This window comes from Talpa occidentalis, unplaced genomic scaffold (genome assembly GCF_014898055.3).
Source record: "Talpa occidentalis isolate TD23 unplaced genomic scaffold, MPIMG_talOcc4v2.1 talOcc4.8, whole genome shotgun sequence".
Taxonomy (NCBI): Eukaryota; Metazoa; Chordata; class Mammalia; order Eulipotyphla; family Talpidae; genus Talpa; species Talpa occidentalis.
This window is the reverse complement of record NW_023605194.1, coordinates 60,843,328-60,868,100: the sequence shown is the minus strand read 5'-3', so window position 1 is coordinate 60,868,100 and position 24,773 is coordinate 60,843,328. Positions and strand designations below refer to the sequence as shown.

The 24,773-nt window shown below is 39.1% G+C and overlaps 1 pseudogene; it reads left to right on the top strand.

The window, feature by feature from the left end:
* Positions 1-6,062: 6,062 nt before the first annotated feature.
* Positions 6,063-7,367, top strand: LOC119234655 (DNA topoisomerase 1-like; annotated as a pseudogene).
* Positions 7,368-24,773: the final 17,406 nt, after the last annotated feature.

Here is a 24,773-nt window from a genome sequence, read left to right as displayed (position 1 = left end):
TTGTGTGTTGTCTTCATCTGGTTTTCATATTAGAGTAATGCTGGCTTTATAAAATGTGTTTAGAACTATTTCCTCTTTCTCAATTTTTGGAAAGAGTTTGAGCAGGATAGGTATTGGAAAGTTTGGTTGAACTCACTTGTGGAGCCATCTAATCTGGGGTTTTTGTTCTTAGGGTGTATTTTGATTACAATCATTGCTTCTGATTGGTCTACTGAGATTTTCTATTTATTTCCCTATTCAGTCTCAGGTGGTTGTATAATTCAAAGAATTTGTCCATCTCTTCTAGGTTGTTGAACTTATTAGCATATAGATATTCATGATAAACTCTATTCTCTGAATTTCTGCAATGTCTGTTATAGTTTCTCCTCTTCCATTCATGATCCTGTTTATTTGCATTTTCCCCAGTTTTCATCCATGAGCTGAACTAGGGGTTTCTTTATTTAAGAGTCAGTTTTTGGTTTCATTAACCTTTTGGACTGTCATTTTGATTTCTATTTCATTACTCCTCCAATTTTTATTACTTCCTTCTTCTATTTTGGTTCTGTTAGCTCTTATTTTTCTAATTTCTTGAGGTGAGAGATAAGATTATTTATTTGGAATTAAATTTTTGATTGCTGAGGTACCCATTTCAAAGACAACATTCTGAATTAAAATATCGTCAACTTTATGACACAGCTACTAGTAAAACAGCTAGATAAAGAGTCAGGTCACCTTGACACATGAAGTTCCCCTTTTAGAAAGTCCTGAGTTACCTGGATAACTGGCCACCGGACTGACTCTGATTTTATCTTCTTGCACCCTAATTTCTGCTGTTGTGCTTAAAATTCATCAATAAAGAATGAACCCATGAAACCATAGGCATACCACCCTCAAAATCTAGTAAAAAAAGAATCCCAGGTCCATATTCCCTGCCTTTTCCTCTACCTGCAATCTTTCTGTGTGGCCCTCAGGCATACTGTGAGTAATAAATCTGGTTTTACTAAGGTGTGTCCTACAAACATAATAAGAACCAAGGCTTGTCCAGCTACAACATTGGTGCAGGAAGTGATGTTGGTGGGGGGTGGGGGTTTCAGTCTGGCTCGCTACAAGTGAAAACCAGCAGGGTAAGTGCCTCAGGAATTCCTAGGCATGAACATCACTATCAACAGGCTGACATGACACAACAACTTCATTTTAAGTAACTCTAGATCCTCCCATGTGCTCCTAAGAAGAAAATGCAAATGTTTCCTAGAGAATGTGCCTCAGGTCAAAGTGAAGGCAACTCTTGCATAGAGTAGAACGCACTTGGGCTTATAATAATAATTAATTTAAAAAAGAAGAGACTACTCAAGAAAATAAAAGATCATAAATCAATTTTTAAAATAATAGATTATTCAAGAAAATAAAAAGACCATAAACCAGAGATAATAGAAACAGTAAATGATAAAAGCAGTTCCATAAAGACTTCAGATAATAGAATCATTGGATAAAATGTTTAACATGCTTACAGATAAAGAGATGGCAAAAGAAAAAGAGGTTATAAAAATGATGCAGCATTTTTGAAAAAGTTAAAATGGAACTTCTAAAACTGAAAGTATATAAAAATTGAAAAAGAAATGCAAATAGAAGCATTTAATAGTTGAACAGCCCTAACTGGTGCTGAAACACTATCACCCAAGTGAAAGCAGGTCACTTATTCAGAGTGTGCTATATAGTAAAGGAGTCAGCCATCATCTCTAAGATCTGCAGAAACGTGAAAGCAGGCAGGGGAGTCGAAAAGCACTACATTGACCAAAATCCATTCTCTGATTGGATGTGCCTACACATAAGCTAACCAGATAGGCTATTTAGAAGTGGCCATTCCATGTGACTGTGTTGGGGAGCTCATTCAATCTTCTTTGGCTGCTTTTTGCCAGAGCAAAATGAACAAGATTAAGGTACAAAGCAAGATAAAGACAGCTATTCTCAACTTTCCCATTTGTCTCTCACCCATATCTCTTCCAAGTATCTACATACCACAACTCCACATATCTCTTCCAAGTCCTCCAGGTCTCTGTGCAAGTCCAAAGCTGAGAAGCAAGCACACCCTTTTTCACATGTCTCCCTACTCCATGTTTCTCTCCTCCTGTGTCTCTTTTCCTGTATCTCAAGTGTTAAATATTTCCACCTGGCCACTCAGCACCAGCCTCATTAGGTGGGACACGGAGCCTGGAATCTCTTCATTTTATGGAGATTCCTCTGTTACATTTCTACTATTTTTATACCTAAAATAACACATTAATTTGTGTTTATTTAAGCAGTATTTATTTATATTTATTAACATGTAATTCTTTTGCATGGGATTCATAGAATATCATAAGTCTGAGTCATTCAGGAATCCTGGCAAAGTTGCAATCTTTATTTCTTGGAACATTTCTTGTCTACCTCTCCCCCATTCTTTCCTTTATTTCATTCTACAAATCTGATAAGACAGATTTGTGCTACCCTCCAAATTCCAACTTTTCTTTGAGAGTTTTCTTTTATATAGGTTATCGCTCTCTCTCCAAGCTGCATTCTGAGCATGGTTGTCAAATCAGTCTTCTAGTTCATCAGTTCTCACAGAAAAAAACAGAATACAAGGAACAATGACCAAACCATATTTAATAGTTAAACTCTGACTCATATTACCCTTACATTCAGGAAGCCAAAGTAAAACTCCTGTAGTTATAGGTTCAGAAAAGACGAGACTGGATTGTTAACTGCCAACGTTCCTATATTTTGCTCTGGCAAAAAGCAGCCAAAGAAGATTGAATGAGCTCCCCAACACAGTCACATGGAATGGCCACTTCTAAATAGCCTATCTGGTTAGCTTATGTGTAGGCACATCCAATCAGAGAATGGATTTTGGTCAATGTAGTGCTTTTCGACTCCCCTGCCTGCTTTCACGTTTCTGCAGATCTTAGAGATGATGGCTGACTCCTTTACTATATAGCACACTCTGAATAAGTGACCTGCTTTCACTTGGGTGATAGTGTTTCAGCACCAGTTAGGGCTGTTCAACTATTAAATGCTTCTATTTGCATTTCTTTTTCAATTTTTATATACTTTCAGTTTTAGAAGTTCCATTTTAACTTTTTCAAAAATGCTGCATCATTTTTATAACCTCTTTTTCTTTTGCCATCTCTTTATCTGTAAGCATGTTAAACATTTTATCCAATGATTCTATTATCTGAAGTCTTTATGGAACTGCTTTTATCATTTACTGTTTCTATTATCTCTGGTTTATGTTCCCTTTTTGTTCCTTTCCTATGGTTCCCCGCCTCAAGGTGTCTTAGATTTACAGCAACTTTTCAGGCCTCAGTGGCCCCACATCAAGCCAGCCCTGTTTAGCTGGGCATTTACCCATGAGGGGGACGGATGTTTCATTGGGAAACTATACCTTTTCTGTGCTTCCCTCTCCAAGCACTAATCGTATTAAAATTCTTTTTATTTATTTATTTATTTATTTATTTATACATACAAGATTTATTTATTTATTTATTTATACATAAAAGATTTATTTATTTATACATACAAGAACTGGGGCACAGGCCAGAGGTGTGGGGGGTGAGAAGATTCACCAGAGACAGAGTGATCAAACTCACCAGCCAGGGATCAAACTCATGCTGCAGTGGCTGTGGATAGCTTCACAAGTTGAGTCTTAACCCCTTGCGCCACCAGGGAGACCCACCTATTCAAATTCTTTCCCACTAAGAATATGCTGTGTCTTAGCAGAAGATGGTAGAATCTCTTTACAGCAGGCAAGTTTGGCCATCCAGGGGTCCTCTTCAGTCTGCCCACTAACAGAAAGAAAAGCAAAAAGTAATAGTGTGCAATTTGGATGTATTCTTCTAAGTCAAATATCCTAATGTACTTTATAAAGAGAAATACACTGGTTAAACTTAAACTTTTACTGTATAATTCTAAGGGTAATGAGCACCAAAATAAAAACTAAATGTATATGTTGATAGAGTAGGAAAAACTCATACTGATAAAGAGTAGAAAAATGGAGTGAGAACAAAAATTTAATCAATCCAGAGGCCTCCCTGGTGGCACAGGGGTTAATGACAGACCTATCAAGCTTCGCCAGCCACTGCAGCACAAATTTGATCCCTGCCAGCCAGGGAGCAATGTGCAGCAGACCTCTCCTGCCTCACCCGCTACTCCCCACAGCAATGTATTTCAGTAGATCTGCCTGTTCTGCTCCCCACTCTTCTGGTGAATCCTCTCACACCCCACACCTCTGGCTTACACCCCAGTTTTTGTATGCATATATAAATAAATATTTTTAAAAAAGAAAGAATGCTAAATTTAAAAAAATGTAATCAATCCAAAAGAAGACAAGAAAGCAGGGGGAAACATGAAAAAACTGAGGCCAAAAAGTATGTATCATATGCATCCAATAAGAAGGCAAAAATAAATTTAAATAAATCAGTAATCAAAAAAAAAAAATTGTTCAATGGCATGAACTTTCAGTTACATGTCCTGTATACTGAGCCTTATAAAAATGATAATGTACATATACGTTGATATCAAAACTCATAAGAATGACAGAATAAAGGTAAACTGTAAAAGAATTGATTAAAAAACAACTCAGCAAATGTTAACCAAGAGCAAGCTGGTATAGTTATGTAAATAAAGTCAAAATAGGATAAACATTTTAAATATCACTAGTCAGTCATTCAGTAGCAAAAGGTTTATTTACTGGAACAATATAACTCTCAATGTATTGTATCTAGAAACATAACTATGACTTCAAAACTGTTAGGTAAAAGTTGGCAAAATTAAAAGAACAAATAGCTGTACATGCTATTATTGTGGGATAGCTTACATTTTCTAATAATTGCTAAATCAGATGAAAATTACTAAAGATGGGCCTCCCTGGTGGTACAAGGGGTTAAGGACCACACTCTGCAGCACGAGTTTGATCCCTGCCTGACCAGGGAGCAACCCACATGGCGCAGCAGTCCTCTCCTATGTCGCCCGCTGCTCCCCTCAGCAGTGTATTTCAGTCAATCCGCCTGTTCTATTTCCCACTCTGTCCCTGGTGGATCCTCTCACCCCCCCCCCCACCGCATCTCTGGCCTGTACCCCAGCTCTGTATGCATAAATAAATCAATCTTTAAAAAAAAAGAAAATTACTAAAGATATAAGAGTCATACCAGACAATTAGTGAAGAAACACATTCTTTCCATGAGCTCAAGGAACACTATATATAAATTATTTGGCTTTGCCCCAAAGAGGTCTGGACTTTCCCCTTGACTCCTGGTAAGTAATATGTGATATTTCACAGGTGTGACTTGCTACACCCAATAATTTAACATGATAATTTAATTATGTTAGAAAGAAAAACCAAGTGATATAGAATGGAGGCTTTGGGTCACACAGCATCGGTTGGCCTGGAAATTGAGTTCTGCCATGTGGGTAATGAATCAATCAGTCATGTCTACATAATAAAGCCCCATTAACAATACTGAACACTGAGACTCAGGAGAGCTTGGCTGGTTGGCATTACTCTGTGCATTCCCACATATCTCCACGCAGGGGGTAAAGTTCCTGACTCCACAGGAGAGGACAGTTGGAAACTCAGCCCTTTGTTTCTCTCCTTTGGCTAATTTAAATATGTATCTTTTCCTTGTGATGAACCATAACCATAAGCACAAGAGCATTTTGTGAATTCTATGAGTCCTTCTGGCAAATTATCAACTTGGGGGATTGGTTTGGAACCCCCCTGAATTTATAATTAGTGTCCGAACTAAGAACAATCTTGGGGGGGCTGTTCCTTTATATTTTGTAATTAGCTGAAATTCCTTATAGTCGGTGTGAGAAGTGAGGATAGTCTAGTCTGGAGATCATCATCAAACTTGGCAGTTTGGCTGATCTGAGCAAACATTTACAAAAAATCACCAGGTTATAAGCTACAGGCCATTATGGCCTTCGTTGTTCAGGGGTATCAGACCTGCTACCGGCACCACCATGAGGCCCCTCTGCCTGCAAAGGCCAGTCACAAGCATCTGGGCCTCTTCGATGCCCCACACACCTGCTGCACTTTCTGCTATGTATACATGAATGGGGACAATCTCCACAAAGATTATCAGGGGGTGGATTTACGACTGAATGATTCTTATAAGCTCAAAGATGGAGAACACCAACATAAAGAACCCAAGAAGGACAAGGAGAAAGCCTGGGAAAATTCCAAGCACAAAGATTCTGAAGAAGATAAACTACAAAGGAGAAAATCAAACAAAGATTAAGTTCAGAAAAGCATAAAGACCAACATGAAGACAGGGGCAAACAAAAGGAGGAAAAGGTTAGTGCTTCCAGGGATGCAAAAATAAAGGATAAGAAAACGAGTTTCACCAGTCCACACTAAATATAATAGTGACTTTACTCTTCCTAAAGAGGATGATATAAAACCATTAAAGAGACCTTGAGTTCTGCCATGTGGGCAATGAATCAATTAGTTGTATCTACATAAAACAGAAGATAACAGAAAGCACAAAAAATGAGGACAAGAGGAAGAAGTGGACAGTAAATTGAAAAAACCCAGGGATAAGGATAAAGTTCCAGAACCACATAGCAAGAAAAGGAAGGAAAAGAAAAAGAGAAACAGAAGTGGAAATGGTGGGAGGAAGAGCTCTATCTTAAAGGCATCAAATGGAGATTCCTAGAACATAAAGGTCCTGTATATTTTCCACTGCATGAACCTCTTCTGGAGAATGTCAAGTTTTATTAGGATGGTACAACAATGAAGCTGATCCCCAAAACACATGTAGTAGTTACACTCTTTGCAAAAATACTTGACCATGAATATACCACAAAGGAGATATATGGAAAAATTTTGTTAAAGACTGGAGAAAGGAAATGAAAGAAGAATATTATCACCAATCTAATAAGCAAATGTTATTTTATCCAGATGAGCCAGTATTTCAGAACCCAACCAGATTGAAAACAGATGAGCAAGGAGGACAAACAGAAAATCAAAGAGGAGAATGAAAAATTACTGAAAGAATAAGGCTTCTACTCTGGACAACCGCAGAAAGAGGACTGCCAACTTCAAAAGAGAACTCTCTGGGCTTTTCCATAGCTGTGGAAACCACTCCACGAGGGGGGTCATGCCTGAGGATATAATCATCAACCGTAGCAAAGATGTGAAGAATCCTTATCCTCCAGGAAATAAATGGAAATACTTATGATAACAAATGTTATCAACAATAACTAGGTTACTTGGCTGACCTCTTGGGCATGAGCATACAATGTTCCAGTTAGTACATGATGCTGAGCCCCAATTCACTAGTCAAGGGTAAGAAAGATGGGCAGAAATATGAGACTGGCAACCTAAGAAGTGTGTGAACAAGATCTGGAACTAGTACTGTCTTTAAACCCCAATCTTTCATTTGAAAGATTTTATTATATATAAAGTTCTATCAGTCAACAAGTTTAGAGAAAACCAATATTTGATCCAAAAAGGGAAAAATAATCAAGATTTTAGGATTTTTATTTTTTCTTTTGCAATGGTATAAAATGGGAAAATATAGGGCCTCCCTGGTGGTGCAAGGGGTTAAGACGCAACCTATGATGCTACCCACAGCCACTGCAGCATGAGTTCAATCCCTGGCCAGGGAGCTACCCACATGGCACAGCAGACCTCTCCTGACTAATGGGCTGCTCCCCTCAGCAGTGAATTTCAGTCAATCTGTCTGTTCTGTTCCCCACTCTGTCTCTGGTGAATCCTCTTATCTCCCCTCGCCATCTCTGGCCTGTACCCCTGTTCTTGTATGCAAAAATAAATAAATCCTTAAAAAAAAAGGGAAAATATAAAAAGCAGAATTTTAATGTGAAGATTTTTTTCTATAATAATTAATTTAGAGGCATTGTTAGTTTAGTATGTATGCAGTCCATTTCATACATTTGTCCTCTTTGTTTTTTATTTTTATCATGAATTCCTTTTTAATCAATTGTAGGTTATTCAAAATAAACTCCTACAACTTGAAAAGAAAAAAAAAAAGATAAGCTGAAAGACATTCTACCGAATGGGAGGAAATATCTGCACATTAGATATCTGACAAGGGGCTGCTAGCCAAGGATGTACAAAGACTTCATATTGTTCAACAAAAAGAAAACAAATAATCCAGTAAAAAAAAAAATGGGCAAAAAAGATAAATAGACAGTTCTCCAAAGAAGATATACAGATGGCCAACAGTCACATGAAAAAAATGTTCAACAGCACTTATCATAAGGGAAATGCAAATCAAAACCACAATGAGATACCACCTGTGAGAATGGTGCATATTGAAAAAGTGACCAGAAACAACAAATGTTGGGGAGGACGTAGAGAAAGAGGAACCCTCATTCACTGTTAGTGATTAGTCCATATCCAATGGAAAAATAGCATAGATGCTCCTCAAAAATTAAAAACAGTTATACCATATGATCGAACAATTGCATGTCTCGGTATTTTCCAAAGAATGCAAAAACACTAATTCAAAGGGATATGTGTTCATTACAGCACTATTTACAATAGTCAGGTTACAGAAACAACCTAAGTACCCAAATGCAGATGAGCGGATAAAGAAGATGTGGTATATAACACAAAGGAAATCTACTCAACTATAAAAAAGGGACGAATTCCTGTCATTTGTGACAATAGGGATGGAACTGGAGGGGATTGTGCTAAGTGAAACAAATCAGAAGGAGAAAGACAAATATGGGATTATTTCACTGATATATGGAATATAAAGAAATAAAACAAAATAGATGAAAGTAAACCAAAAGAAATCCTAAAAATTTGACTGCAGAATTGAGGCTCTCAGAAGGGGGAGTACTTAGGGCCATATGGGCTCCCGTGTTTCATGTTGGAGGATTATAGGTGCTTTGTTGGTGAGTGTGGTAGCATATTTCTGAAGAACCGTAAAACCTATTCCCCTCAATTGTATACAGTGCTGTAAACCAACATTATGTTAATAAAATAATGTTATCTAAAAACAAACAAAAACAAGCATTGTGATATCTATGTCAATGGAATCGAGCTGATTCCAAATATAAACCCCATGCATTTGTGATCAGTTGGTTGTTGAAAAAGGGTACCATGAGAGTTCAATAAGGAAAGAAAAGTATTTTCTTTTTTCTTTTTTTTTTAAATAATAATAAATTTTATTTTTATATTCCCCATACAATTGCAACCCCCCCATTCTGACCCCAGTCCCTCCCCTCCCGCCCCCCACCCCCCAAAAAGTGTCTCTGGTTCATAGTTTTTTGTTGATTTTGATTTTCACTTTCTTATAGTTATTCATTTTCCTGGTCCCTTATTTAAGTTTTCTAGATTCTTGCTATGAGTGAGACCATCTGGTATTTTTCTTTTTCTTTTTGGCTTATTTCGCTGAGCATGATCCCTTCCAGCGCCATCCATGTTGCTGCAAATTGCATGTGTTTATCTTTTTTGAATGCTGAGTAATATTCCATGGTATATATGTACCACATCTTCTTGATCCAGTCATCTATTTTTGGGCATTTGGGCTGTTTCCAAAGCTTAGCTATTGTAAATAGTGCTGCTATAAACATAGGGGTGCAGGTGTTCTTTGGAATTGATGTTTCTGTGTCCTTTGGGTAAATACCTAGGAGTGGAATTGCTGGATCATATGGAAGCTCTATGTTTAGTAGGTCCAGAAATCTCCACACAGCTCTCCATAGTGGTTGGACCAGTCTGCACTCCCACCAACAGTGCAGAAGAGTTCCTTTTTCTCCACACCCTCGCCAACATTTGTTGTTGCTAGTTTTTTTAATATGTGCCATTCTCACTGGTGTAAGATGGTATCTCATGGAAGTTTTGATTTGCATTTCCCTGATTGCAAGTGATGTTGAACATTTTTTCATATGCCTGTTGGCCATTCGCATTTCCTCTTCAGAGAAGTTTGAAAGAAAAGTATTTTCAACAAATGTGTTATGACAACTGGCTACTGACATTCAAATAATAAAGCTGAATCTCCATCACGTGCCATATACATACAAAAATTAACTAAAATGGATCAAAGTTCTAAATGCAAGAGAACTATGAAACATAGGATTAAAGTTCCATGACCTTGGATTATGCAATGGTTTTATAGATATGACACCAAAAGCACAAACAACTAAAGAAAAAAAAATAGATAAGCTGACTTCATCAATATACAAAACTTTGTACTTCAAAGGTTACTATCAAGAAAGTGAAAAGATAACCTACTGGCTGTGAAAAAATATTTGTAAATAATATGTCTGATATGGGTTTATTGTCTAAATTATATGATGAATACTTATTTAACATAAATAAAACAATAAACAAGTATTTAAAAGTAGACAATTTAAAAGTAGACAAGGGTTTTGCATGGATAGTTCTCTAAAAAAGATATATAAATGACCAACAGGCACACAAAAAGATGTTTAACATCATTAGTTTATAGGGAAATGTAAATCAAAACTATAGTGAAGTAGCCCTTGCACCCACTCATGCATAAGCTTTTGTATGGGCATTTGTTTTCACTTGTGGTGTGGGAGGAAGAGAGGATTCACCAGAGACAGCATGGCGAACAGAACAGGGGGATTGACTGAAATAAATACACTGCTGAGGGGAGCAGCTGGGGGAGGTCTGCTGTGCCATGTGGGTATCTCCCTGGCCGGGGATCGAACTCGTGCTGCAGTGGCTACAAATAGCTTCACAGGTTGTGTCTTAACCCCTTGCACCACCAGGGGAACCCATACATAAAATATTAATTAAGAAATAGAAGGATATAATTTCTAAGCATGTAAATATACATTGGAGATTAATGCACAAGTGTTTTCATTGGGGTGGGGGAAGGGGACCCAATCTATAAAGGTTAGAGACCAACACTTTGATGACTTTAATGGTGTTAGATGGCAGTCAGGAGAAAAAAGACCTCAGAGAAATTGATAAAAGAAAACCAGGAAAAGGTATAGACATCAAATTTTAATTTATATTAAGAATAGAGGTAATTTGAGTACATGATTAAAGTTAAAACAAATCTGAAGGTCTCTACTGGAAAATTCTCTTGAAGTCACATACACCATTTATAAATTTTCACTTACTCCAATTTTTATCTTGTGGTAGCAACATGGTACTAAGCAAATTTCCATTCTGTGTTGCTCCATAGGAGAGGGTCATACCTTATATGTTGCAGACTAAAAATACAACCTTCAAGAATAATAACGTTACAGTTCTTTCTTCACTGACTGCTAGCCAGGTGTTGGCACGCTTTAGCAGTTCAGTTGGTACCACAGACGATGTCTCATCCAGCATCCAATTTCTTTTCCAGCTTGCCCTGAAAAGACAGTGGTGTCCCTGTAGTCTGTGATCTGTCTCTTCAAATGTTTGTCTGACCTCATTGTCCAGAGCACTCTACAAATGTAGTCTGCTATACAGCACTGATTCTGTGAAGAGGCAAGATACTCACTCCCTTGAAAGTCACAAAGCAAAATAGAATCATCTGTCTAGCCAGGTTTGGAAAATAGGGCTGCCAGGTTGCTATTGGTTTAAAGAAAATGCATGAGCAATGTGCTGGCATGGTCCTCTGTTCCTAAAACCCTGCTGTGAACATTTTTATACAAGAACCAAGAACTAAGGAAAGCCTGCCCCTTTGCTGGCATACCTTCCACTTGCTGTTCTTCAGGAAGTGCTTTATATTTTATGTAGTACCAAAGTTCAGAGCAGGGCTGTTCCCACCTCCCCACAGGGCCAGCTAGTTGTCCTATAAGTCAAATGGCCTTTCTTTGAGTAGGTGGCACTGTGGGAAGAATACCTAGAGAACTCGTATTTGAATTTCAGGCCCTCCACATACTGGCCTTGGGGAAATCACTCAAGTTCTCTGATCCTTGGTTTCTCATCTGTACCATGGGGACAATGGTAATTATTGCATGAGACTGTTGTACTTGACGAAGCAAAAGGACATATTTTATTTTATTTTTTGAAAGGACATATTTTAAAATAGCATAGTATCTGGCACACAGTAGGGGTACGCAACAAATGTTGGATTTCTTTTTTTGAAAGTCAGGGATACAAAGTCTCCACAGTTCCTCTTACCCTATGAGCACTATGGCTGACACTGTTAGTATTGCTTAACTAACACGCAGCCATACACCCTGCTTCTTGGCAGGAAACCTTGATTTTATTTAGATGGCATTTGAGTTTGGGTTCTCCTGAAGGCAAAGTCTGAGACACACTAGTTTGCAGTGTTTACTTGGAAGATGATGCCAGAGATCAGGAATGAGGGACTGAACAGAGTGGGACAGAGAAGGGAGAAAAGTCAATAGAAGGGTATTATCAAGGTCACTGCAGAAAGGATTGGCGCGGTAAAGTAAAGGAGAGCCAGGCTAAGTTTCTCATAGGCAGGAAATTTATTGCGCTCACGGTGCGAGGTTCGCTGACCCCGTGGGGGTCGGAGAAGTTGCACCCCTTGGGGGATAAGGGCAAGCTTTTATAGGGCGGGGTCCGGCCTTGGAGGGAGGTGGAGAGTGCAGAGTCGAAGTTGCTTTTCAAAGAAGTTTTTTTCTCTCAGAACTGGTTGTTCTTTCAATGCTGCTTATCAGGGCCCGTGCAAACCAGGCAGAGCCGGCTCGCGGCATCCAGGTGGCAGCGGTTTCAAGTCCCCCCCCCTCTGAATCCCATCTCTGCCCTGGCCTGAGCCTTACAACTGCTGTGGGTGATGTAGCTGGATTCCATCAGGATCTTCTAAGAAGAGTGTAGAATGTCCCTGGACTAGGGGATGAAGGTGTGTTTCTATTGATTCCTTTCCTGCACTGGTCAAAAGTTGTGGATGGGGCCTCCCTGGTGGCGCAAGGGATTAAGACGCAACCTATGAAGCTAACCACAGCCACTGCAAGCACAAGTTTAATCCCCGGCCAGGGAGAAACCCACATGGCTAAGCAGACCTCTCCTGACTCGCCCGCTGCTCCCCTCAGCAGTGTATTTCAGTCAATCCACCTGTTCTGTTCCCAACTCTGTCTCTGGTGAATCCTCTCAACCCCTGCCCCCCACACCTCTGGCCTATACCCCAGCTCTTGTATGTGTAAAAATAAAACAAATCTTAAAAAAAAAAATTAAAAAGAAAAAACTTAAAAAAAGAAGTTGTGGATGTTATCCTACAACCCCTCTAAGCTATCCATGTTCATTAGCTGACTGAGCGTATCCCCTGGTACCTGTGATTTTATTTATTTTTTATTTTTTAAAGACTTTTTTTTTTAAGATTTATTTATTTATTTATACAAGCACTGGGTACAGTCAGAAGCATGGGAGAGTGAGAGAATTCACCAGAGCCAGAGTGGAGAACAGAACAGGCAGACTGACGAAATACACTACTGAGGGGAGCAGCGGGCACCAGGAGAGGTCTCTCACACCATGTGGGACCCTCGCCAGAGGCCGGGGATTGAACCGGTGCTGCAGAGGCTGTGGGCAGCTTCGCAGCCCAGCGCTCAACCCCTGCGCCACCGGGGAGGCCCAGTACCTGTGATTTTAGATGAACCTAGGAGAGCAAGTAGGTTCTTTGTGCTTCAAAGAAAAGGTTATGAGAAAAGGTTAATTGTCCACCTAGCAAGGCCTGCCTAACTAATTTGCTGGACCTAGTACAAAATGAAAAGGTTGGAATCTGTTTAAAAATTGAGACTTTTGGGCCTCCCCGGTGGCGCAGCGGTTGAGCACTGGGTTGCGAAGCTGCCCGCGGCCTCTACAGCACCGGTTCAATCCCTGGCTGCTCCCCAGCCACCGGAGGAGGGTCCCACATGGCACGCAGACCGCTCCTGCCGCCCGCTGCCCCCCTCAGCAGTGTACTTCGGTCCTTCTGCCTGCTCTGCTCCCCGCTCTGGCTCTGGTGAATTCTCTCATCCTCCCACGCTTCTGACTGTACCAGTGCTTGTATAAATAAATAAAAATAAATCTTTAAAAAAAAATAAAAATAAAATAAATATTGAGACTTTTAAGGCAGTGACAGAAGAGCATTAAACTATGTACAGGGCCTTTCTAAACAAGGTGCCCTGTCCATGGCTCATAAAGCCAGCCCTGATCCATCTGGGACTGGAATTAGAGATGAGACCAAGAAAATATGAAGGCACAATAAACATCAGACACTGGTGGCAATGTACCCAACCTAAGAGATTGAGCTAAAATTGACTTAAGTCCACTCTGGCAATTTCATTTCCCTTCTGTTATGACTGGTTTAAGGATGGTTATGTTCTAGCCAGTAAGATAGAAGGATATTGAAGAATAACACTGAAGGGGGTTGGGCTGAAAGGAAAGTGAGGCAAAAGCTTTTGTGTCCTCTCCTTTCTGCTAGAATTGCTATCATGTGAAGACATAATGTTGGGAGCTGTGGCAGCCATCTTGTAGCTCTGGAGTAGACACCACTGTTTCTGGATCTATCCTGGAGCTATTACTCTGGGACTTCTTGCTCAGTAACAATAACTGTTCTAGAGATAAAGTCACCAGCATCCAGAAGCATTCTTAAATTATAAAAAATATTTGTTCCTATGAAATAAATCTCTCTTTGGCTTTATATTTCTCATGTTTGAAACAGGTCAATGGCTGCTCTGTATAGACTAATCTTTGATCAGACCAGGGCAAAGAATTAAATTATAGAAGTAAGTGGTCACTTGCCATTGAATGGATAGGAATGCTATTTCTAATTTACCTTCCTGCACTGCATATATCCTGCAGTCTTTGCCTCTGGGTGCTTTCCAGTATTTACTCACTCAAGGACGGAAATGATAGTTGGCTCCTTCAAGTCCAAATCACTACTGCATTTTCTTTTGTAGGTTTAAGCTATTTTAATGTTGTTAAGTAGGACATTGTTGTATTTGCTTGTCCTGAATTCCTTTGTCTGGTAATGGATACATTTTTCTCTGGAGCACTTTCCAGCCCCTTTGTTTGCAGTCTTGTTGAAACTTTAGAGTCTAGATGTCTGTCCCTCTTTCGGCCAAGTTTGGGGTGCTTAACTTGGAGGCCAGTTGGACTCTCTCTCAATGAAACTCTATTTGTAATGGCTGTATCCTGAATGAGCTACTTTTTGTGGGGTGGTCCATGATTCCCTTCATTGCTGAAGCTCATCCTTAGATTCTGTGAGCTATGCCATATTCTTCCAATATACGTACAGGCTTTCCTGCTATCTGAAAGTACAAAGTTCCTATTTGGTACTATTTGGCAGGTTATTTTTTGGGTCTGAGGATGATATTACCATTAGTTCATATGGGGGGAAAAGGAATATGTGTGTGTGTGTGTATGTGTGTGGTGTATGTATATATATAACGGGATATATATAAAATGGAAAAAATGGTATATATGGAATATATATATATATATATATATACACACACACATAGGCATATATAGACACACACACACACAATTTGTTGCCTATTAGCCACAGTTGCTACTGCACGACACCAAAAATATCAAAGAACCCGAACTTCCAAACTAAAATTTAAGGAAATGAAACTCCAATATAAACATCATTATTCAGTTGCTTATAAGTGGATTCCCTTACTTTCACATATTCTCTCACAGTAATTGTGGACCTACATTATACTCTGATTGCACAACTGGTTCCAGTTGGCCACCCTTCCCGATATGCATGCAGTTAGTTGTGTGATGTTATAGCTCCTCTCATGATGAAGCAGAGACTGTCTCCCCAACCCTGTGAATATGATTGACCATGTGACCTGCTCTGAACAACAGAATGTGGTGAAAGTGATAATGCACCAGTTTCAAGCTTAAGCCTTGAGGGGCTTTGCCTGCTTTTGGTTTATCTCATGGAACCCTCTGACTGCTATACGAACAAACCCAGGCTAATCTGCTGACAAATGAGAGCCTGCATGGAGCAAAACTGATTCATTTCCACCAGGTCTAGCTTAGGCCAGCATAATGATGACCCTCAAACCTATGAAAGTACCCAGTTGAAAATGAGAACAGCTGCCTATAAATGCACCACAGCTGATTGCAAATGTCTAAGTGAGTCCAGTCATGACCAGAAGAACCATCCAGATGATTAATAGACTTTCAAGCAATAATAAATGGTCATCATTTCAACCCACTGAAGTTTTGGAAGGTTATACAGCAATAGCTAACCGATACAACCTATAAAACACTGGACTTCCACTCAACTAGTTATTATTATGTACTTTTTAAGTGCTGCCTAGCACTGCTTTCTGTGGGTTGTTTACTGAGATTCCCATGATAATCCCACAGGTTGCTTGCTTGTTTGTTTTAAAAACAATGTGGCCCTTCTCTACCTGCATATTCTAAATGGGTATTGGGAAATTTATCTAGCATCAGAATGTCTGTTTTTACATAGTATTAACCTAGTCGATTATTGCCAAAATGGAGAGATTCTGTTTTAAGCAATGTATTATGAGAGGTTATTTTGGACTTTCAGCGGGGACTATTCCTACCATCTCCTTTCTTCTAATACAGCACCTAGCACATGTGTGGATTGAATATTAAAACTGCTAGGGCAAACCTGGTGGTTCCGGTCAAGATCAGAGTAACCTTGGGTTTGTGAGCTAAACCATAAAACATCCCTAGTCCAATATACCCAGAACATTTGAATTATTTCTATAAGTACTTTTGGAAAATTTTAAAACTAACCATTTAGAATGAATATAAAACAGTAGAATTTGTTAGAAACATCTAGCTATTAATGAAGCTACTCATTTTACAGACAGAAAGAAGTAAGTTGGGTAGTGGTTGTGTGTGATTTTCTCAGGCTTTAAAATACATTTTTGAAAAGTTGTGTTCTAGCCTGGTTCATAAGACCAATGGTTTGTATAGCACAGTGGTTTGCTTAAATAAATGAAAAGTATAAATATATTTTTTTTAAGATTTGTTTATTTATTTTATATAAGAACTGGGGTTCAGACCAGATGCATGGGAGGTTGAGAGGATTCACCAGAGACAGAGCGGGGTACAGAACAGGCAGGCTGATGAAATACACTGCGGGCGCGACAGGAGAGGTCTGCAGTGCCATGTGGGATCCTCACCGGCCGGCAGGGATGGAACCGGCACTGCAGAGGCTGCAGACAACTTCACAGCGCTGTGCTCAACCACCTGTGCCACCAGGGGAGGCCCAATATAAATGTATTTAACATATATTCACCAGTTTTACTGCACAAAGAATTTTCTTACAAAATGTAATTTTGAAATATTATTAGTGACTCCACTTTGTGATTCCAACAGGATCTAGAAAATGTTTTTTTGCTGATTCATTTGGCACAAAAGGTTTCTCCAAAACACAAGGAAAATCCACTTGTAAAACAGGTTTTTTTAGTGAACAAACATATTTTGCAGTGGCTTTGGTTATAATGCAAAGCAAGCTCCAGGCTTCTTGATAAATTTGTTTTCCTTGCCAGGACATCTTGCCAGAACAATTCTTCCAAAAACCATAGGAAAATGAAAACAAACACAAAACTAGCTCAGATTGTCACTTAATCCTGACAATTTATCATTAGCAAAGTGCATTATTCTTATAAATTAATGCAGGAGGTAAGTTATTCAAACAGTACATAAGCTAAAAACTCCTAGCAAACTAAACAGTGCATGGTTTCTCATTTTGCTCCATGGTGTTTCCAGGTTGTCAAACAAAATTCTAATATATCAATGATTATTTCAAAATGTTCTATCTCAGAAAGAAGGAACAAATCAAATCAAAAGAAAAACAACAACTTGACAGTAAAATACTATTTAGAGGCATAAGAAGAAATATAATTAGCACTGATGAAATTATCAAGGCAACAACTTATTTCCTTTTTGTGAAACTGGCCTATAACAGAATGTTTCCAGGCCTAACTATTTACCCCACCTAATCAAAACTGATTGTTTCATGTTTTGTTTGTTCAGTATTGAACAATAAAAAAGCAAAACTCTAGACTTCACACCATAGCACTATGAAACTCAAGTCACTTTACCCTCCCAGGAAAGCTCAGGTTTCAAACTAGAATTTTAAGAAAGAAAAACAATCTCTTCCACATTCTAATTACAATTTTACCTGATTATAGATCTCAAATTTCACATATTTTATTTTCATGTCTGTGACTGGTTTTGTGTCACTGTTTAAACTTGAGATTATAAACTTGGAATTTTGAAAATCATGGCCATTAGGATGTTTTTTGTCCTGCTCTGTCTTTTCACAATATTTCATCTGCAAACTTTTTTTTTTTGAAAGATTTATTTATTTATACAAGCACTGGGTACAGTCAGTAGTGCAGGAGAGTGAGAGAATTCACCAGAGCCAGAGCAGGGAAAAGAATAGGCAGACTGACGAAACACACTGCTGAGGGGAGCAGCGGGCGCATCAGGAGAGGTCTGTCGCACCATGTGGGACCCTTGCTGGCGGCTGGGGATCGAACCGGCGCTCTAGAGGCTGCGGCAGCTTCACAGCCCAGCACTCAACCGCTGCGCCACCTGAGAGGCCCTCATCTACAAACTTTCGATCATGATAAACATTTCTTGGTTTATGTGTTCTTTGCGGGTTTTGTCAAGGTTTGAGGACTAAAAAAGGAAAACAACTTCCTACTTCTCTGAAGGAAAGTAATTTCTTACAACTATTTCTAAGGCTCGAATGTATTTTAGAAATTTCTCTATTTCATCCCATGTGCTGTCTTTTCAGAAGATGAAAAATAGAGAGGAGAGGAAGGTATTCTTGTTTCTCCCTCTCCTAGAAGCTTCTAACTCTTGAGACAGTTATTTTGATTTAATCTAGTCATATACTTTTATTTTCAATACCTATGAATATTGGGTAGAAGGCAAGCTCTCCAATATTCTCAAAATCCTGAAGAGAATAAATGTCAGTCAGATGAAAAGCCACGCTGGTGAAGATATGGGAGATATTGGAGCACTTGTCTTTTGTGGGAGGGAATATAAAATCATGTAGCCATTGTGGAAAACACTTTGGTGGTTCTTCAAAAAGTTAAACATGGAATTGTCATACGGCCCATAAAGTCCACTCCTAGGAATCGAATTCTACATCCAAAAGAATCGAAAACAGATTCTTGTGTGCCACAGATTCTTGTGTGCCAGTGTTCTTAGAAACAATATTTACAACAGTCTAAAGGCAGAAACAATCCAAGTGTCCAACAACAAATGGATCAACAAAATATACTAGATACATAATGGAATATTATTCTGCCACAACAGGAGGTTCTCATACATGCTACAACGTAAGTGAATCTTAAAAACATTATACTAAGTAAAATAAGTCAGACATATAAGGAAAAATATTGTATTGGGCCACTCCGGTGGCGCAGCGGTTGAGCGCTGGGTTGCGAAGCTGCCCGCGGCCTCTGCGGCACCGGTTCGATCCCCGGCTGCTCCCCGGCCACCGGAGGAGGGTCCCACATGGCGCGCAGACCTCTCCTGCCGCCCGCTGCTCCCCTCAGCAGTGTACTTCGGTCCTTCTGCCCGTTCTGTTCCCCGCTCTGGCTCTGGTGAATTCTCTCACCCTCCTGCGCTTTTGACTGTACCCAGTGCTTGTATAAATAAACAAACAAACAAATAAATAAAAATTAAAAAATGCATGCCTCTTAAAAAAAAGATTAAAAATATTGTATTCACTTATATGAAATATCTAGACTAGGCAAATTCATAGAAACAGAAAGTAGATTAGAGGTTACCAAGTGTGGGATCAAAAGGGAATGAGAATTATTATTGAATGGGCATGGAGTTTCTGTTTAGGATAATAAAAATTTTTGGAAATAGTGCTGGCGGTACAACTTTGTGAATGTCATTGATGCCACTGAGTTATACAATTAAAAATGGTTACAATGGCAAATTTTATACTATACATATTTCACCACAATAAAAAGCTTAAAAAAGAACCCCAGAGAGTGCATTCTTATAAAAGAAAGACTGACTCAACAATCTACCTTTCATCGACAACCCTGAGTTTATTACAGATGACAGTTAGGTTTCATTGGTTTATAATCTCTGGAGGAAAAAAGAGAGCTGATTTCTTCTGTTCTTATGATCACCATGTGGTCCTTGTTTCTGGCAATTTCAGGTCCTTTCATTTTAGCCTCTCTCATTTTCCATGAGAGGAGAACAAAATAATATTAGTGTGTCCAGCTTTGTGCTAACTACTCAGCACAGCCATATATTCAGATTAGCTCCATTCTCTGTGATATTATTACCCTTATAATAGTATGAAGCTGGTACGTTAAATTCAATTGAAAGCTTCTTGTTCACCTGTAGATAAGACTTGGAGATGAAAGATACAACCTGGAGTTGGATAAAATTGGTTTAGAAGAACTTTTTGACCTTTACAACTATGCTTTATTTGCTCATTTATAGTGTGGGTGGGATTCAATATTTTGAACTGGGTCCCATAAGTACTTCGTTGATTTAAATCCTGAAGCCATTAAATTAATATCTAATGTTATAAAGCAACTTTTCTGGAAAAGAATTATAATGGACTTGTAGATCTCCACCTCTGAGTGTCCACCTCTCCACACATCTCCACATTAAATTGTATGGAAGTTCCATTAATTTATCCTCATCACTAAATGACTGATGAGTCTCCAAGAATGAATTTGAGTGCCCTATGTCTGCGCTGTAACAACTGAGTATAAAATTAACTGTGTTTTCTTGTCTCCATTGGATAATGAGAAGAAATTCTATGACATTTTACTTTGAGGATACAAAAATGAAGCATGGTGGTGGGGGAGGATATAGAGCATTTGACTGCAAAAATGAAGCATGGTATATGCAATTTACACAGTGTTTTCATATCCAGTTAGATCTGAGATAACAACTTGGGTACAATTAAATAATCATAATGAATCCGAAAACCAATTTTCCAGGTCTAACATGGTTAAGATATCTAAGTAGAGAATTTCCTAATCTGTTTTATTTACATAGGAAACACTTGCAGTCATTTGATTCTTGGTGTACATACCAGGATTAATTCCTGATCATCTGGAGAATGAAAAATACTACCTACATAAATCACTTTTTCTCTGTTTACAGAGAACACAGAAGCTTTTAAGCATTCCATCATCAGCATTTATCTCCCTGTGGTGTGACTGTTGGTTCTCCTTCCCTATTAGATTTTTGATCCTATTGGTCAGTGTTATTTTGTGATGTTGTCATCCCAGCCATTAGCTTAGGGCCTGGCCCCCAGGGGTTGCTCAGTAAACATTTACTAAGTGGATGAACTGGATGACATGCTTTTACACTTGATCTTAGCCAAAAGGCCGAGAAGCGATTGGATGACATGCTTTTTTCTACATCTTCCCCTCTGACTTTCAGCTTCCTCATCATAGATAATATTATCTCTCTCAACACTTGAAAGGTTCCCTCCCTCCCCCTGTATCTATTTACATGTCCAAATCAGACCCTGTCTTCAAAGCCCAGTTCCAGTGTCACTTTTTTTCAGGTGCTGCCCTCATTGGTGACTCCCTCTACTTTGGTGTCTGTCACTGCTTGTCTCTTGCTTAATTATTTTCTTTATCAAAGGCTATATAACTATCTAACTAGGCTACAAGTTAACTTTGTGCAGATGAGAAAAATGTGACCTCTCTGGGTATATCACCCTGTGGTGCACCAGTGCTTGTGGCTTTGGAGGCAGAGAACAGTCTAATCTGAACCCCTGTTTGCCCATTTGGCTCCATGACCTTTTGCAATGAACCACCTGCAGAGCTGGACAAGGTGGCCCTAATATAGCATTTCCTTCTAGAACCAGACCATGCTCAGGACAGGGTCTTTGTTTGAACCTTTTAAATCTTTTATGTATTTGATTTAAACCTCTTATTTCCCTAGCCTTTTGTCTACCACCTTCTCCATTCTACATGATAAATGTTGTAACTGCTGATTGTTATTATATTAATTGTTGATTCTCTCTAGTTATTATGTTTCTGACTAAATAGAATGATTAAAAGAAATAATGACATTGTCTGAAAAACACAATTAGGTGAAGCAAATACACCTAATTGTTTTCATAATAGCTTTATTGAGGTATAATTCACATAACATAAAATTCATCCTTTTAAAGCATATAGTTCAGTGGATTGTATTATATTCATCGAGTTATGGAGCCATTACCACCAAACTTATTTAGAATATTTTCCACCCCAAAGAAACCCCATACCATTAATTTTCATCCTCCTGTTTTCTCTTCTTCCTGCCTTTGGCCACCACTAATCTTCTTTTGGGCTCTTTCTCTATGGCTTTGGCTATTTGGGACATTTCATATAAATGCAATCACATGATACGTGATCTTCTGTGATTGGTTCCTTTCATTTAGCACAAGGATTTCAAATTTATTGATAATATATATATTATCCCATGTTTCAGCACTTCATTTCTTTTTTTTTTTTTTTAATTTATTTATTTATTTATTTATACAAGCACTGGGTACAGTCAGAAGCACAGGAGGATGAGAGGATTCACCAGAGCCAGAGCGGGGAGCAGAGCAGGCAGAAGGACCGAAGTACACTGCTGAGGGGAGCAGCGGGTGGCAGGAGAGGTCTGCGCGCCATGTGGGACCCTCGCCCTGTGGCCGGGGATCGAACCGGCGCTGCAGAGGCTGCGGGAAGCTTTGCAACCCAGCGCTCAACTGCTGCACCACCGGGGAGGCCCCATTTTTCATTTTTGTACAATGTATGCATTTTCATCTTGGTTATCGTGCCCGTAAAATTCCCACCCCCCTTTTTTTGATCCTACTCCTTTCTCCCCTCCAACCCCATAGTGTATCTCTGGTTTATAATTGCCTGTTGATTTTGATTTTTACTTTATTATATTAGTCTTTTTCCTGATCCCTTATTTGGGTTTTCTAAATTCCTGCTACGAGTGAAACCATCTGGTATTTTTCTTTTTCTTTCTGGCTTATTTCGCTGAGCATGATCCCTTCCAGCTCCATCCATGTTGTTGCAAATGGCATGTGTTTATCTTTTTTTGAATGCTGAGTAATATTCCATTGTGTATGTGTACCACATCTTCTTGATCCAGACATCTATTTTGGGGCATTTGGGTTGTTTCCATAGCTTACCTAATGTAAATAGTGCTGCTATAATCATAGGGGTGCAGTTGCCCTTTTGAATTAATGTTTTTGTGTCCTTTGGGTAAATACCTAGGAGTGGGATTGCTGGATCATATGGAAGCTCCATTTTTAGTACATTGAGGAATCTCCACACAGCTCTCCATAGTGGTTGGACCAGTTTGCACTCCCACCAGCAGTGCAGGAGAGTTCCTTTTTCTCCACATCCTCGCCAACATTTGTTGTTGCTAGTTTTTTTTAATATGTGCCATTCTCACTGGTTTAAAATGGTATCTCATTGTAGTTTTGATTTGCATTTCCCTGATTACACGTGATGTTGAACATTTTTTCATATGTGTGTTGGCCATTTGCATTTCCTCTTTGGAGAAGTTTTGTTTTAGCTTTTCTGCCCATTTCTTGACTGGATTATTTTCCTTCTTGTCTTTGAGTCTCATCAGCTCTTTGTAGATTTTTGTGATCAGTCCTTTATCATTAGTGTTGTGTGCAAAATTTTTCTCCCAATCAGTAGGGTGTCTCTTTGCTTTGGTTACTGTCTCTTTTGCTATGCAGAAGCTCTTTAATTTGATGTAGTCCCAGCTGTTTATCTTTGCCTTCACTATCACTGCTTTGGGTGATGTGTCTTTAAAGATGTTATTGAGGTGTATGTCATGCAGTGTTTCGCCTGTATTTCCTTCAATATATTTTATGGTTTCAGGTCTTATGACTAGTTCTTTAATCCATTTAGAGCAAGGATGCTTAAAAACCTTGGAAACAACCAGGGTCGTATCACAAATGCAACCAAGACACTCTTTCTTCCCATCACCCACTCTGCCTCTTTCTGCATGTGAGTGAGCTTCCTCCTCCCTGACTGCAGACCAACTTCTTTCACATGGTTGCTATCAGCTCCTCCCACCCCAGAGATAGCTTGCCTTCCCTTTTTAGAGAGCTCTGACTCATCTGCCTTGGGTCAGATATTCAGGAGCAAATCAGTCAATAGTGGGCAGGAAATCAAGGTAAGGAAATCAGTCAATAGTGGGCAGGAAATCATAGCAGCTCCCGATATATACTCATGACTGGAATGGGGAAGTAGGAGAGTAATTTTCAAGAAAAGGGATATGTTATTCCTAGAAGAGAGACAAGATACTAGTAATATGAAAGAGCATGTGGTGTCTATGTTATTAGTTACTTCAGAGGGTAAATGACATTAGATTTTTGGTCTCTAAAAGTTCTACAATGGCCTTTGGTCCAAAAGTCTGAAAGTTGTTTTGTTTTTGCTTTTTTATTGACCTGGAATATTGTCAAATATAAAAGAATATATAATTATGATTCTAATAATGCATGTTAGTGAATTCTTGATATTGACCAAGAAGATACACCATTCTTTTTTTTTTTTAAGATTTTAATTTATTTTTGCATAGAATTGGAGTGCAGGCCAGAGGTGCTAAGGAGGTGGGGAGAGGTTGAGAGGATTCACCAGAGACAGAGGACACAGAACAGACAGATGTACTGAAAAACAGGGCTGAGGGGAGCACCAGGCGAGGTAGGAGAGGTCTGCTACACCATGTGGCTTAACTCCCTGGCTAGGGATCGAACGCAGGCCATCATGGTGGGCCTTCGCAGAGGTAACACTGAGATGCTTCAAAAACCCCTAGGCCACCAGGGAGGCCCGAGATATCATTCTTTTTTTTTTTTAAGATTTATTTATTTATTTATACAAGCACTGGGTACAGTCAGAAGCGTGGGAGGGTGAGAGAATTCACCAGAACCAGAGCGGGG